Source organism: Amblyomma americanum, chromosome 1 (genome assembly GCF_052857255.1).
Source record: "Amblyomma americanum isolate KBUSLIRL-KWMA chromosome 1, ASM5285725v1, whole genome shotgun sequence".
Taxonomy (NCBI): Eukaryota; Metazoa; Arthropoda; class Arachnida; order Ixodida; family Ixodidae; genus Amblyomma; species Amblyomma americanum.
This window is the reverse complement of record NC_135497.1, coordinates 274,582,181-274,593,978: the sequence shown is the minus strand read 5'-3', so window position 1 is coordinate 274,593,978 and position 11,798 is coordinate 274,582,181. Positions and strand designations below refer to the sequence as shown.

General features: G+C 43.7%; 1 long non-coding RNA gene across 1 annotated transcript; it reads right to left on the bottom strand.

Annotated features, from left to right (window-relative positions):
* Positions 1-515: 515 nt before the first annotated feature.
* On the bottom strand, positions 516-11,443 carry LOC144097194 (uncharacterized). Its single transcript, XR_013306947.1, has 4 exons — positions 11,096-11,443; positions 10,324-10,410; positions 9,388-9,585; positions 516-1,721 (listed from the first exon to the last, which is right to left on the bottom strand). It is a non-coding gene; the product is annotated as an uncharacterized LOC144097194 (long non-coding RNA).
* Positions 11,444-11,798: the final 355 nt, after the last annotated feature.

Here is an 11,798-nt window from a genome sequence, read left to right as displayed (position 1 = left end):
ATGGTATTGTGCAGCTTACTACCTTTCTTATGCTTACCAGGACCACATCACTATGCAACTGACAGCTGAATATGCCACAGAAAGCAACTTTTCTCCAATTTAGGATTTTTCTGGCATGGCTTAGGTTTTCTCATCGCTGAAACATTTTATAGGCTGCTTTGCCATTCATACAACTTTTGTGAGACCATCAAATTTGGTAAATAATTTCAAAAATGGATAGCTTTCCACCTTTTCCAGTTTAAAAATAATGAAACATGAAACAAATTAATTTCAAATTTTTGTAAGTGAAAGCATAATGTCTAGTCTAAAAAAATTGATAGTCAAGCGTTCTTTATTAAGCCAAATGAAAAGTGATAGTGCATGCATGTGGTACTTCAGATATCTTTAGAACATTCACCTTTCCACTGTGCAGAAAACATATAAGATCATGCACCTGCATAGTGCTTCACATGTTTATGATGTGCATGATTGCATGTCTGTGCGAGCACATACTAAATATAAAAAAAACACTTCGCTATTTCATAATGCCCGCTGCCAGCCCAAAGTAGCTGATTCGATGGTTGAATTGAGAAAGAAGCTGCTTCACCAGCCGCATAGCAAGCATACGCACCATGAATGTAGTTCTGAGCTTTGCGGTTCTGATCTTGCTGTGTACAATGGCTGTACACAGCCAGAGTGCACAGAATGTCCAGCGAAAGCTTCAGCGCTGATGTTTGCAGCTAACCTTCCTTTCAGTTATCGCTTTTGCGCTGTTTTAACTACGAGACCCTTTGCACTGTCGGCTATGCTCGCCATGCTGCCTTCTTCGCATTTCGACGCTAATGGCCCCATATGACGATATAGCGTTCCTCCAGAAAGCTCACGAGTACGCCACTCGCTATCACGGCTCAAATCTACAATGGACATTACCACGTGTTTCTCGCTTTTCTTACACGTATATCTATAAGTGTTGTTTTCTGGTTAAAATGAAGTAAGAGCTTTCATGTGATCCTACCTTACCAGTCTAGCCTGACTTAATATTTCCCTTTAGTGCCCCTTTAAGATGGGGCCACAGCACAATTGTTTTTTTTTTGCAAAAACAAGCTGGGATAATGATTCTTCTAGTAATAGAATAAACTATATGCATTTTTTAAAGGAAATCAAAGATGCTCGAACAAAATCTGGGTCAGATGGCTTGGAATGACCCAATTTCAAGTTTATAAACTAAAATACACCATCACAAAGTTATTCAGTCTTGTCACATGTCAGTTGCACAAAAAACATGCACTGACGTCTCATCAACTGGTGTCTGCTGAAATTGCTATTTTTGTGTTGTGTACCCAGATATCTCATCCAATCCACTAGATACATCATGATACTTATGTGAGCACACTTATCAGTTGTGTTATAGGCAGCACCTTTCCCACAGAATGATGTATGAAGTCTTCAGCATACTTTTCTGTGAATACATCACAGTGAAGGGTTAAGGAAAGGCAGCTGCTCTACGAGACAAGAATGCATAAATAATCATGCACCACAGGTCTTTTCTCCTCCAACTGCACCAATAACCCAAAGTGTCATTAAAAACTTTAGGTGCTCTTTGAATGACACGAGAAAGTTTTACTGGCTGAAATGAAACAGTTATGGTATTAGTGTGGCCACACCTGGATGTGCAGGTAAAGCAGCCAGACCCCATGACACAGCACAGCTGTGCAACAAGCAGGCAGTGATATTCTTGCTCTCTGCAGTAAAAAAATGAGATAAGAACATCATCATAAGAATCAAAAGCATTCAAAGCAAATAAAAAAAATAGACACTATACCACATGCAAAATGGTTTTGGGGCGGTTGGTTCAGCATTTTCCAAAACAGTGCTCGAAGAGACAGACAGAAGGATGAGAAGCACTACACACATTGCACTGAATTAACAGAATTTTATTCATTAAGCACTACAATATACACAGTGCCGAAAAAAGAGCCAACAATCAGTCCCGTCGCATGCTCCATCATTATTTTCATCTTTCCCCTTCCAGAAATACCCTTTGTTTCACTAGAAGCGATAGCAATGCACTGCTCACGCATGTCTTTATAATCAAAGATTATATGCAATACAGTGATAGTTGACCGAAACCGAGATGAAAAAGCACAGGAAATTATTGAGCGTAAAACAATGTTTGATTATAAAGACACATGCATAAGTAGCACCTCCCTATCACTACTAGCAGAAGAGGCATTTTTGGAAGAGGGAAGATGAGGGTAACGATGGAACATGACAGGACTGATTGTTGACTGTTTTATCTGCATTGAACATCTAGAAATGCTTCATGAATAAAATTTAGTTGCCAGTTCAACATAGCGTGTGCGTCATCATCATTCTGTCCACATCTTCCAGCATTGCTCAGAATAATATATACCAATGCTGAAGTTCATCCAGCACACGAGGTTTTCCTCTTGGGTTGGCCCATACAAAAACTGCAGCTTTTTTTTGCTTTTCATCACAACATTCAACACACTAACCGCTCTCGCTACGCCAGGTAGCCTGCAGACTGTCTTTAACCTTTTATAAGGTACAAGCTGCACGCATGTCTCCCCATGGCCGGTCTAGAGGGGAACGTGTTCTCTATTTCTTACGGCCTGTGCAAAGGGGTCTGTTTCTGCCTCTTGCCACATCGCAGTGGGGTCGCCACTGCCCCAACGCTGCATCCGCCATTCACGCGGGAGGAGAAGGTGCGTTCACTCCCAGTTTGGTCCACGTCATTGGTAACCATCAGGCCCGTATGTTTCATCCTTTGCACTGTATGCAAATACTGTGAATCAGACCCCTTTCCTTTGTTTTGCTATGTGAGAAATCTGAAACGAATTAATGTTTGTGCATGCTTGCCTTCAGTCCGACAGTGCATGATAGCATGTATTCTTCAAGCAAAAATGTCAACCGTTCTACACTTTACATTTCACAAAAAGTCAAGACTCTCAGCCTTTGTAGTTCATCTTCTGGCAGGTCTGCATCAGTGTGCAGATTGACGTGCCATGTGGAGCATTAACATGGCAATGTTCAAAGTGTAAAGAATTCTGCAGCATTAATATAGCTCCTGAAATTTCAAGCACAGCAGCTTTAGCTTTGCAAAACAGTGGCATTAGCAAGAATTCATGCCGCACCCAAGCAAAGTGCATCATATAATTCGTGAATGGAATGGGCACTGAAAAACCCCAACACCGGCCACAGGAGCGCGGTGCGATGACAGCACGTTGCACACACGTAACGTCCAAGAGGCATAGATCTGCTCCTCTTGGAAAGGCATTTTGATGTTTGCCGGTGTATCACGACCTTCCATTTCCCCAGATGGCAATGCATAAATTATTTCTTGAAAATAACTGCCAGCACGAGCTAACTGCCAGCAAGTCAAAGTTCGGAACTGCGCTTTGAATAAAATCGGCCTTCGCTAGCAAACAGACTTATCTCAGAGGCAATGACAGCCAGTGTGACACAGTGTATTCTCCTGCATTTGTACAGCCTCCTCATCCCTTTTGATAAACCTCCCAAGAACATGAACTTTCCTCATATCATTAAGGAAACGAAGATACACCAAAAAAGGTTATTCTTCTCAACCTAGCGTAGGTAAATTAAAGCACACTGCAATGTTTTATGCTAGTTTGCTTAGCTTAAGATGTAAGGAGCTGAAAATTAAGGATTGTGATGCTGACATGTTAATAAGTTTCTGAATTTAAAAAAAAATAGAGGGCAGTGAACATTCAATCGCACGCACGGCTGACCATAATCTCAGATCTTCTTTTATAAAAATGTTTAAATGAAATATTTTATTGGTAGCTTCTTCAGGGTATGCTGCAAGTTAAATGTATACGTCGACAGCAAAATAGGGCGCTCTTTATTATTGCTTAAACAATTCATCGGACATAATTTCTGAAATTGCAATACTCGGTACGCGTCACTATCTGTGCCAGCACACACAACTTGTACTGTTGCTTTCTGGTGACGTTAGGCAGACAAGAATGCCTACAAGCAAACTTGCACTTAACACGAAATCTGCTCAATGGGAAAACTCATGTCCTCAAACATCTAGCAGTTCGGCGGCAGCAATAACACCAACATTACAGTTTTTCCTGATACTTGCTAACACATTAGTCATTAGTATTCCTTCGAGGTATCGATACAGGTCTCTCGTTTAAGGTAGGGTGCCTCGATGCGCGCCCGCTCTCCGCTGAGGGTGGAGCCACTCTTTGAAGGGGTCGCCGCCGCCAAAACCGGTTCTCGGGAGGCGCCGCTGCCATTTTCTTGCATTCCGCTCCCGCGTCCCGTCGACTGCCCACGCTAGACACGGAAAGCGGCATTCTTCACAGTCTTTTTGCAGAATGCCTGGGTGCTGCGTTCCCCAGTGCACTAACAGCGCTAAAAATGGCTGGAGAATGTTTTCGTTTCCTAGAGACAAAAAACGACGTCTTCTATGGACTGTGAAAGTGAAGCGGGACAAGTGGCAGCCGACGAACTACTCTTGCATATGCAGCGTAAGTACCCGACTTCTCAGCAGTGCTAAATTTATTTCGAGGCTCGTGTCAGCTTGTCTTTGAGTCTGTTTCTGATGACCATATTTACGATTTCGTGTTCCTGTCGGAGGCGTCATGTCATGCTTTTGCAGGTTTCTGATATTTGATCGCTGCAAACGGTCGTAGTCTCTTAGAGCTTGGGGGGCGATATGGAACCTCTGGCGCATTTACGTTTCCGTTCATTTCACGTGGCAATAAGGCTCAGCCTTCTAAAATTATTACGATCTTTGTCAGCCACGAATCTTGAGCAGCAGTGCATCACGCTTACTTCACAAAAAGCCCTCGCTGCCCGCTTAATTTTGGCAGGCGCATACCTGTATAGCAGTATGAAAAGGGAATCCCGGAGTGCAGAATAGCATGGGACGCGTTTTAGGCTTGTGTTTGTCCACATTGCATCAAATTCAGATCTTTTATACTTTTGTTCAGTGCGAAAATTGTTATTCATGACATTTATTCTAGCTTATATGTCATGGAAGTAGCGCATGGAAATAAAAAAAAACGGAGTAGTGTGAAGTACATCTCTATTTTGTAAATGTGTGCGGATGTGAGCCCATATGCGTGCCGGCGTGCGTTTGTTTGATTTTCTTGATTTATCGTAATTTAATCTTATTTTTCGGGGAATAAGGCATTTATATTAGCAAAAAAAATTTTTCATGCAGGCTCACTTTGAAGAATCATGTTTTGAGCAAAACCGGGCAGATGGATGGAAAAAGCTGAAACCTAATGCTGTACCAACGGTTTTCTCATTCAGGGGTAGGTATTTCCCGTTTGATTCGCTGCCTGATTCTGTATAAGTGCATACATTCGTTACTAAAAAAAGTGGTGGCATTTGAGCCGCTTGCCCGGTATGGGTCACTTATTTCGCCTTTAACAGGTTATGTGTGCATGCATGCATGTCTTCTCGCACGCTCATCAAGAAGCCTCCCACTTATTCAATTCTACTGTCGATCGGCTCACGCAGCAGCCTTCATCTCAAACGCCCACTTAACCCATTCTTACTTGAAAAGGCAGAATCGGTCGCCTTCTCTAATTAATACAAATGGAATTAACCAAGACGGCATTGTAATTAATACAGGGAGCGGGGAACAAGTGAAGTACTTATGTGCACCTTTTGGCCCCTACCCTTAGAATTTTTTGTGCAAAACTAAAGACTGAAAAATAAAATGCCGAGACGCTGGTCATGCCTTGTTTTCGCTTTGCTCTTTATCTTGATTTTCCATATCCCGTGATTCCCGCATTTTTCCTTTACATAGTGCTCAGTTTGATCATTGGTTTGTACATCCTCCTGCTTCCAGTTGCTCCAAGGAACCGAAAGCCACCTAGAGACAGAACGCAGCTTGTGCCCATATCCGCCAATGAAGAGGTGAACAACCCCGCTGAAGGACTTCACATCGCATCAGAGGCAGATTTGCTCCCCGATTCAACCGAAATGGTGTCCCGAGATACGTCATCGGTCAATCTCCAAGTCGACAGCTTAGATGTAGAATCTTCGAACGTCGGAAGTCCAAGCTCGACAGATGAAACACCTACAGCTAGTGGGACACAAACGGATTGTGCTGAGTTGAGAAAGCAGTTGGTAGACATGGAAAGGAAATACGCCACGCTTCAAGAACATCACACAATTGCTAACAAGACAATCCAAAAGCTCAAAAAGCAAGTTCAAAAGCATGAAAGCATGGCTGATAATTTCGCAAAAAATACACGGTTCTTGAATGCAGACCAAATTTCCGCTATTTCTAAAAATAGCACTCAGGGTCACACGTGGTCTGCGGAGACGGTTAAGCAAGGGTTGCAAATTAAGTTTGCTTGCGGAACGACAGGATATGAGACATTGAGGAAGTTGGGTTACCCTCTTCCGTCCAGCAGGACGTTGGCACGGAGGATCCAGGGACTGAGGTTCCTTCCAGGCATTCTTCAAGAAGTTTTTGATGTCATGAAGTGCAAGACTGACACAATGGAAAACGTGGAAAAAGACTGTGTGCTGTTTCTAGACGAGATGGAAATTGCTACAGCATTTGAACTGGATCGAGGTGAAGACGTTCTCCTTGGAAGTATAACACTTCCTTCGAAGCCAGAGGAGCCCGCCAATCACGCTTTGGTGTTCATGCTGGGAGGAATCAATCAGCGGTGGAAGCAGGTCATCGGCTATGAATTCACTGGCCAACACGTGGAAGGTGCCGTGCTTAAAGACTATGTACTCGACATCATTCGGCGCTGTGGCCAGATTTCCCTCAGAGTCCGTGCTGTCACATGTGACATGGGATCAGCAAATCGAGCGATGTGGCGAGAATTAGGATTTTCAAGCCACAGAAATTCTACCACAGTGTGCTCAATACCGCATCCATGCTTGGACGGGAAAGAGCTTTTTTTCACTGCTGATGCAGCACATGTGTTGAAGAACCTACGAGGGCAACTTTTAAGCTCGAAAGTGTTTGCACTGAGCGATGCCACCGTGCTCGACAACAACCTCCCGTCACCAAACGTGAAACTGGAGCACGTCCAGGCAGTGGTGGACTACGACGCAGAGAGGGAACTTAAAGTAGCCCCTGCCCTATCGGAAGTTCATGTCAGCTCCGGCCACTTTACAAAAATGAAGGTAGGAGTAGCTCTTCAATTCTTCAGAGAGGCGGCACCGGCTATCCGATTTTTGGTGAAAGAAGGGCTGCTTGACCCATCTGCCGAAACGACAGCATGGTTCTTCGATCTGGTGTCAAAGTGGTATGCCCTGATGTCATCACGCCATCCCACTTTAGCTTTAAGCCACCGAAATATGGAGAAATATTACGCTGCTCTGAAAACCTTGCGCCTTGCAGCAGAAACTATACAAGGGATGAATATGGGCGCCACCTCTCAGTGGAAACCATCCCAAGCTGGGCTGCTTATTTCCACGACAGTTGTCCTTCGCCTCCAAGAAGTTTTTCTGGGCAATGAACGCTACGAGTTTTTCTTAACAAGCAGGCTACTTCAAGACTGCCTCGAAAATCTTTTTTCAGTAGTACGCCTAAGGAAGCCAGTGCCGACGGCATATGATTTAAAATGTGCTCTGAGGCTTGTTAGTGTGAGCCAATTTCTACACACGCCACGAACAACAAGCTATGAGCTTGATGATCGAGAGTACCTCGTCGATCTCCTTTCTCAAGCAAAGAAGCAGCACTCAGAAAATTTGCCTGAAGAAATAGATGACTCTGAGATTTTGTTCATCGAAGAACTGACGTCAACGGAATGTTCCATTTTGTACTACCTGGGAGGGTTCATCCTGAAAAGCGTCTTAAAGTCTGTGTCTTGCTCCCAGTGCAAAGATGCTCTCATCGGAACAGCTTGTAATGAATATGCCTCTTTGACAATTCTGAAGGAGTATGTGAGGGATGGAGGAAACTTGATTTATCCTAGCAGTGAAGTGATGCGCACTCTCAAGAACTACGAGGAGTACTTCACAGGCGCTGCCGCGTGGTGCACTAACAAAATACACACGATGAAGTCCCCGCTGAAATCGCTCACTGAATACTTTGCAAAGATAGACCGACCATGCCTGAACACATGTGCAGATCACAAGGAAGCAATAGGAAAAATGCTGATAGCCGCCTACACAAGACTGCGGCTACGTATACATCTACGTCAGTACCCAGCCACACGTGCTGGTGGTCACGGAAGTAAAACTTGTGCTGGTGTTTCTCTTCCTTGAAGACGCTGTAATAAGTGTGAACTTTTCGTGTGCATGCACATAAGCGTGAGAAAAATTAAAGCGTAAGACACACAAGTTGCATTACGCTTGCATTGAATCGTCTTTTGTAATCATTTTGTAGATATTGTACTTGTGCATTAAGGCATTAAATGATTGTTCTTGCGTGCGCCTAGGTTTTTATGTTTTGACTGCAAAATGTTTTTGCCACCATTGCATAATAGTGTAAGTTAACGTAAGTATGTCATGCGTTCGTACTTGAATATGCAGCTGTTCACTTGGCGCACTTCACCCTCTTTCCGCTATATCCACAAGTAAGCGCAATGATAGCAACTCCGTGGCGCCGGTATTCCAACGACGACGATCAGCTGCCCGCCGTGATCACCTATAGCAAAACAAAGAAAGATATCCGCTATACTTTCGCTAATCGTCTCGAAATAGCGAATGCATCACCGAATCTTTACTCTTACTTTTCATCTAAACTATAAAATGAATGATTTTCAAAAGTAAAGTCAAATTCAAGCTCCCAATGCAAGCGGGGCCACCTCTATCTAGGCGCGCCACGCAGCAAACGAGCGTCTCGCGACCAGCGGAAGCAAGAAAATGGCGGTCGCGCTAGCAGACGACGCGGTTGTCCTCACCCTAAGCGGAGAGCGGGCGCGCATCGAGGCACCCTAGTTTAAGGAAGTTGTGAGGTATATGGGGGGTAAAATAATTCAGGACATGTGAAAAAAAATATCAGCGTAATGAAGTATTATATACATTGCCCCGCAATATTTATTTGACAGTCAAATGTTAGTTTATGTGAGTCTGACTATGCTCTACAAGTATCGTCTCAAGCAAGCAGCCAATAATGGCAGTACAGGATTTACCACTCGCACGTTGCGGACACTTTTGCCCCCGATGGTACATTTTCATGAGGTGAGCTTCAAAACTCACTATCTGAGTTTTCCTTTTCTTCCCCTTAGCATTAAGCATCATTTAATCATGGACCATGAGACGCGCAAGAAAATCATCAGAGTACTTCCTTCTGGATGAGGAATGAGTGATTCCTGCTTTTAAATATTTTCACCGAGCACATTTTGTGATGAATCTGTGCGTATGTGGGCTGCACTGAAGACGCGCAGGCTCAGCATTCTGTTTTTTTTTTAATTTCGGTGTTGCACTCACCATGAACCAGTGGCCGACAGCACGAACCAGGTGAATGCCACCCACCACCGCAGATACAGGCAGGGAGCAAGCGGTCGGGTCTTCACACCTCTAGCAACAGCAGACGAAGTAACTTCTGGAGAAAAACTACCATTGCTTCTGCGGTGATTGTACAGGCCGCAGGAAAGAGTGAAGTGGTCCCCTTGACACCAGCTTGGCCTGATATGCATACAAATGGTAAAAGTGCATTCAGAATGGTTCTGAAAATCCAATGACATCATTTTCAAGCCGTTTTGACCACACGTTTTGTAGAAGAATGGTGAACATATTTGCACCAATGACTTCGTTTCTTTTAAAAAGACCTCAAATGCGATGCCTATGTTTTATCTACCTATAAGAACACTTGCAATATATTTGAAGATTGCTTCGAGGCAGTTTACTGATGGAAAAGGCTGAAACGGTCAACAATTTTTCCAAATTTATTTTCCCACCAGTGCGGGCCACATCAAACTGAACAAATGTAACCCTTATTGATGTACTTCATGTCTACCCCTCATGTAATAATACCCTGTAATGGGGCCTTTGAGTATGAATATATAAATAAACAAGTAAATACCCATGCTTGTAAATACACACAGAACACCATTACCAAAAGAGAAAAACATTCTGAGTGGTTTGTTTTATTGTTAGGTAGTAATGAGCACGTAAAATATGTTATGTAATGTATCATATTCGTTTGCCGGCACTTGAAGCAAAAGGAACGCGAATCCCCGAATCCTACAAAGGGTTCAACATTTTTCACATACTGTAATGGCTGAAATGCAATTCGTTTAAACCAGCATGATTATCCAATGTGTACTGAAATCCAAAAGCTTATTTAAATGCTGTCCTGAAACAAGCAATAAAATAACACTTTGCCGGAATTCAAGCGATCCTTTTTCATTCCATACAACTCACAAAGTTTACATTTACGAGGAGGCAAGACCCGTGCTGTAGGCTCCAAAGTGGATGCAGACGAGCCGCATGCGACGAGCCACGATCCACCTGCAAACACTCGTTATTAGAGAGCATAGTGATATAAGAAATGAAAGAATGTGTCACAACATTGATTCAACTCAGTTATGAATAGAGAAAAAGAGAAAACTAGGATATTTAACGCAATCAGCTCCCCTAAAATTGCAGTCTGTCAACACAAGTACTTCTGTTATCATGACAACTGCCAAAACCTGTTAAAGCACCAAGTAAACCCCAGAAAAATAAAGGCAGCACACACAAAATGCGAGCATGAGTGAAAGGATTCAGCAGGCATTAATTACGCATTGTAACACGCAACAGACGTGACGCCCTTTATATTCCAATCATGATGAAAATTTACAGGAGCAAAAAGACGCAGAAACACAAAAAGCTTGACAAATGAGTGTTCAATTTTTAACAGTGATTAGCAAATGGTAGACAGACTTGCGCTGAAGCTTCTCCACATACTAAAAGCCTGTAGAGAAGCCCATTCCTGTATATTATGGCATTCCTTTTGTGAAAAGAACCACACAGGAGAACTGAATGGGCATGCTCCGAATTATAATGCATCTTTTCAGGCGGTGAGAGCTCGTAGCTTCCGCTGCATAGTCACTCCTAGAGTCACTAAATAAAGTCTTTATTTAGTGACTCTAGTCACTCCTTCAGAGGCAACTTCACAGAAAGCTGCATCCGAGTCTATAGAGAATATTCTTACCTTGAAAACTCCGTTCGTGACGAAGTCAACGGCACCGAACCTTTGGCGCAGACATCGGCACAAGACCTGCTGCACAATGAGCACATTCTAACACATAAGAAGCACATTAACAACGTTCATGCACTGCGATTTCAAAACTGAGACTGCACCGACTTCTTTGCGACGACCTAAAACAAAGGGGACACTGACGAGAAGAAGCTTCGTCGGCTGCCACTGACCCTGTTTGCCACGTACGGCGCGTTTACAGCGGTACGCGAACCTACACTCTTCTGTGGTTACACACGTGCACGAGCCACACTACAATGCAGGACGGTACTGCACAAAACACTGAAAACCCGTCCTCGTTAAAACCGCGCAAACAGCGGCGCACGCCATAATAGACGGGAAAATAACATCGACGGTATAGTGACGGAGGTGACGAAGCCACTGGCTGGCCTGGCCCCCTGCCGGGCAAAAACGCCATGCTGAGTTTCAGTTTCGTTGTTTTGCGAAACGACTGGTATTTCTTCACGACGGGCACAGGGAAAGTTTACACACAAACTTTTGCTGGTATTCTACCGCTTTGGAGGGCGCAAAATTGCCAGCAGCTACTAATATCGCGAGGAAAAGCTAACGATGCCACGATATTTTAATACTTGGATGGCGGTTCAGAATTAATGCTTGAGGAAACAGTGTCTTGATAGATCCGCAACACGCATTCACG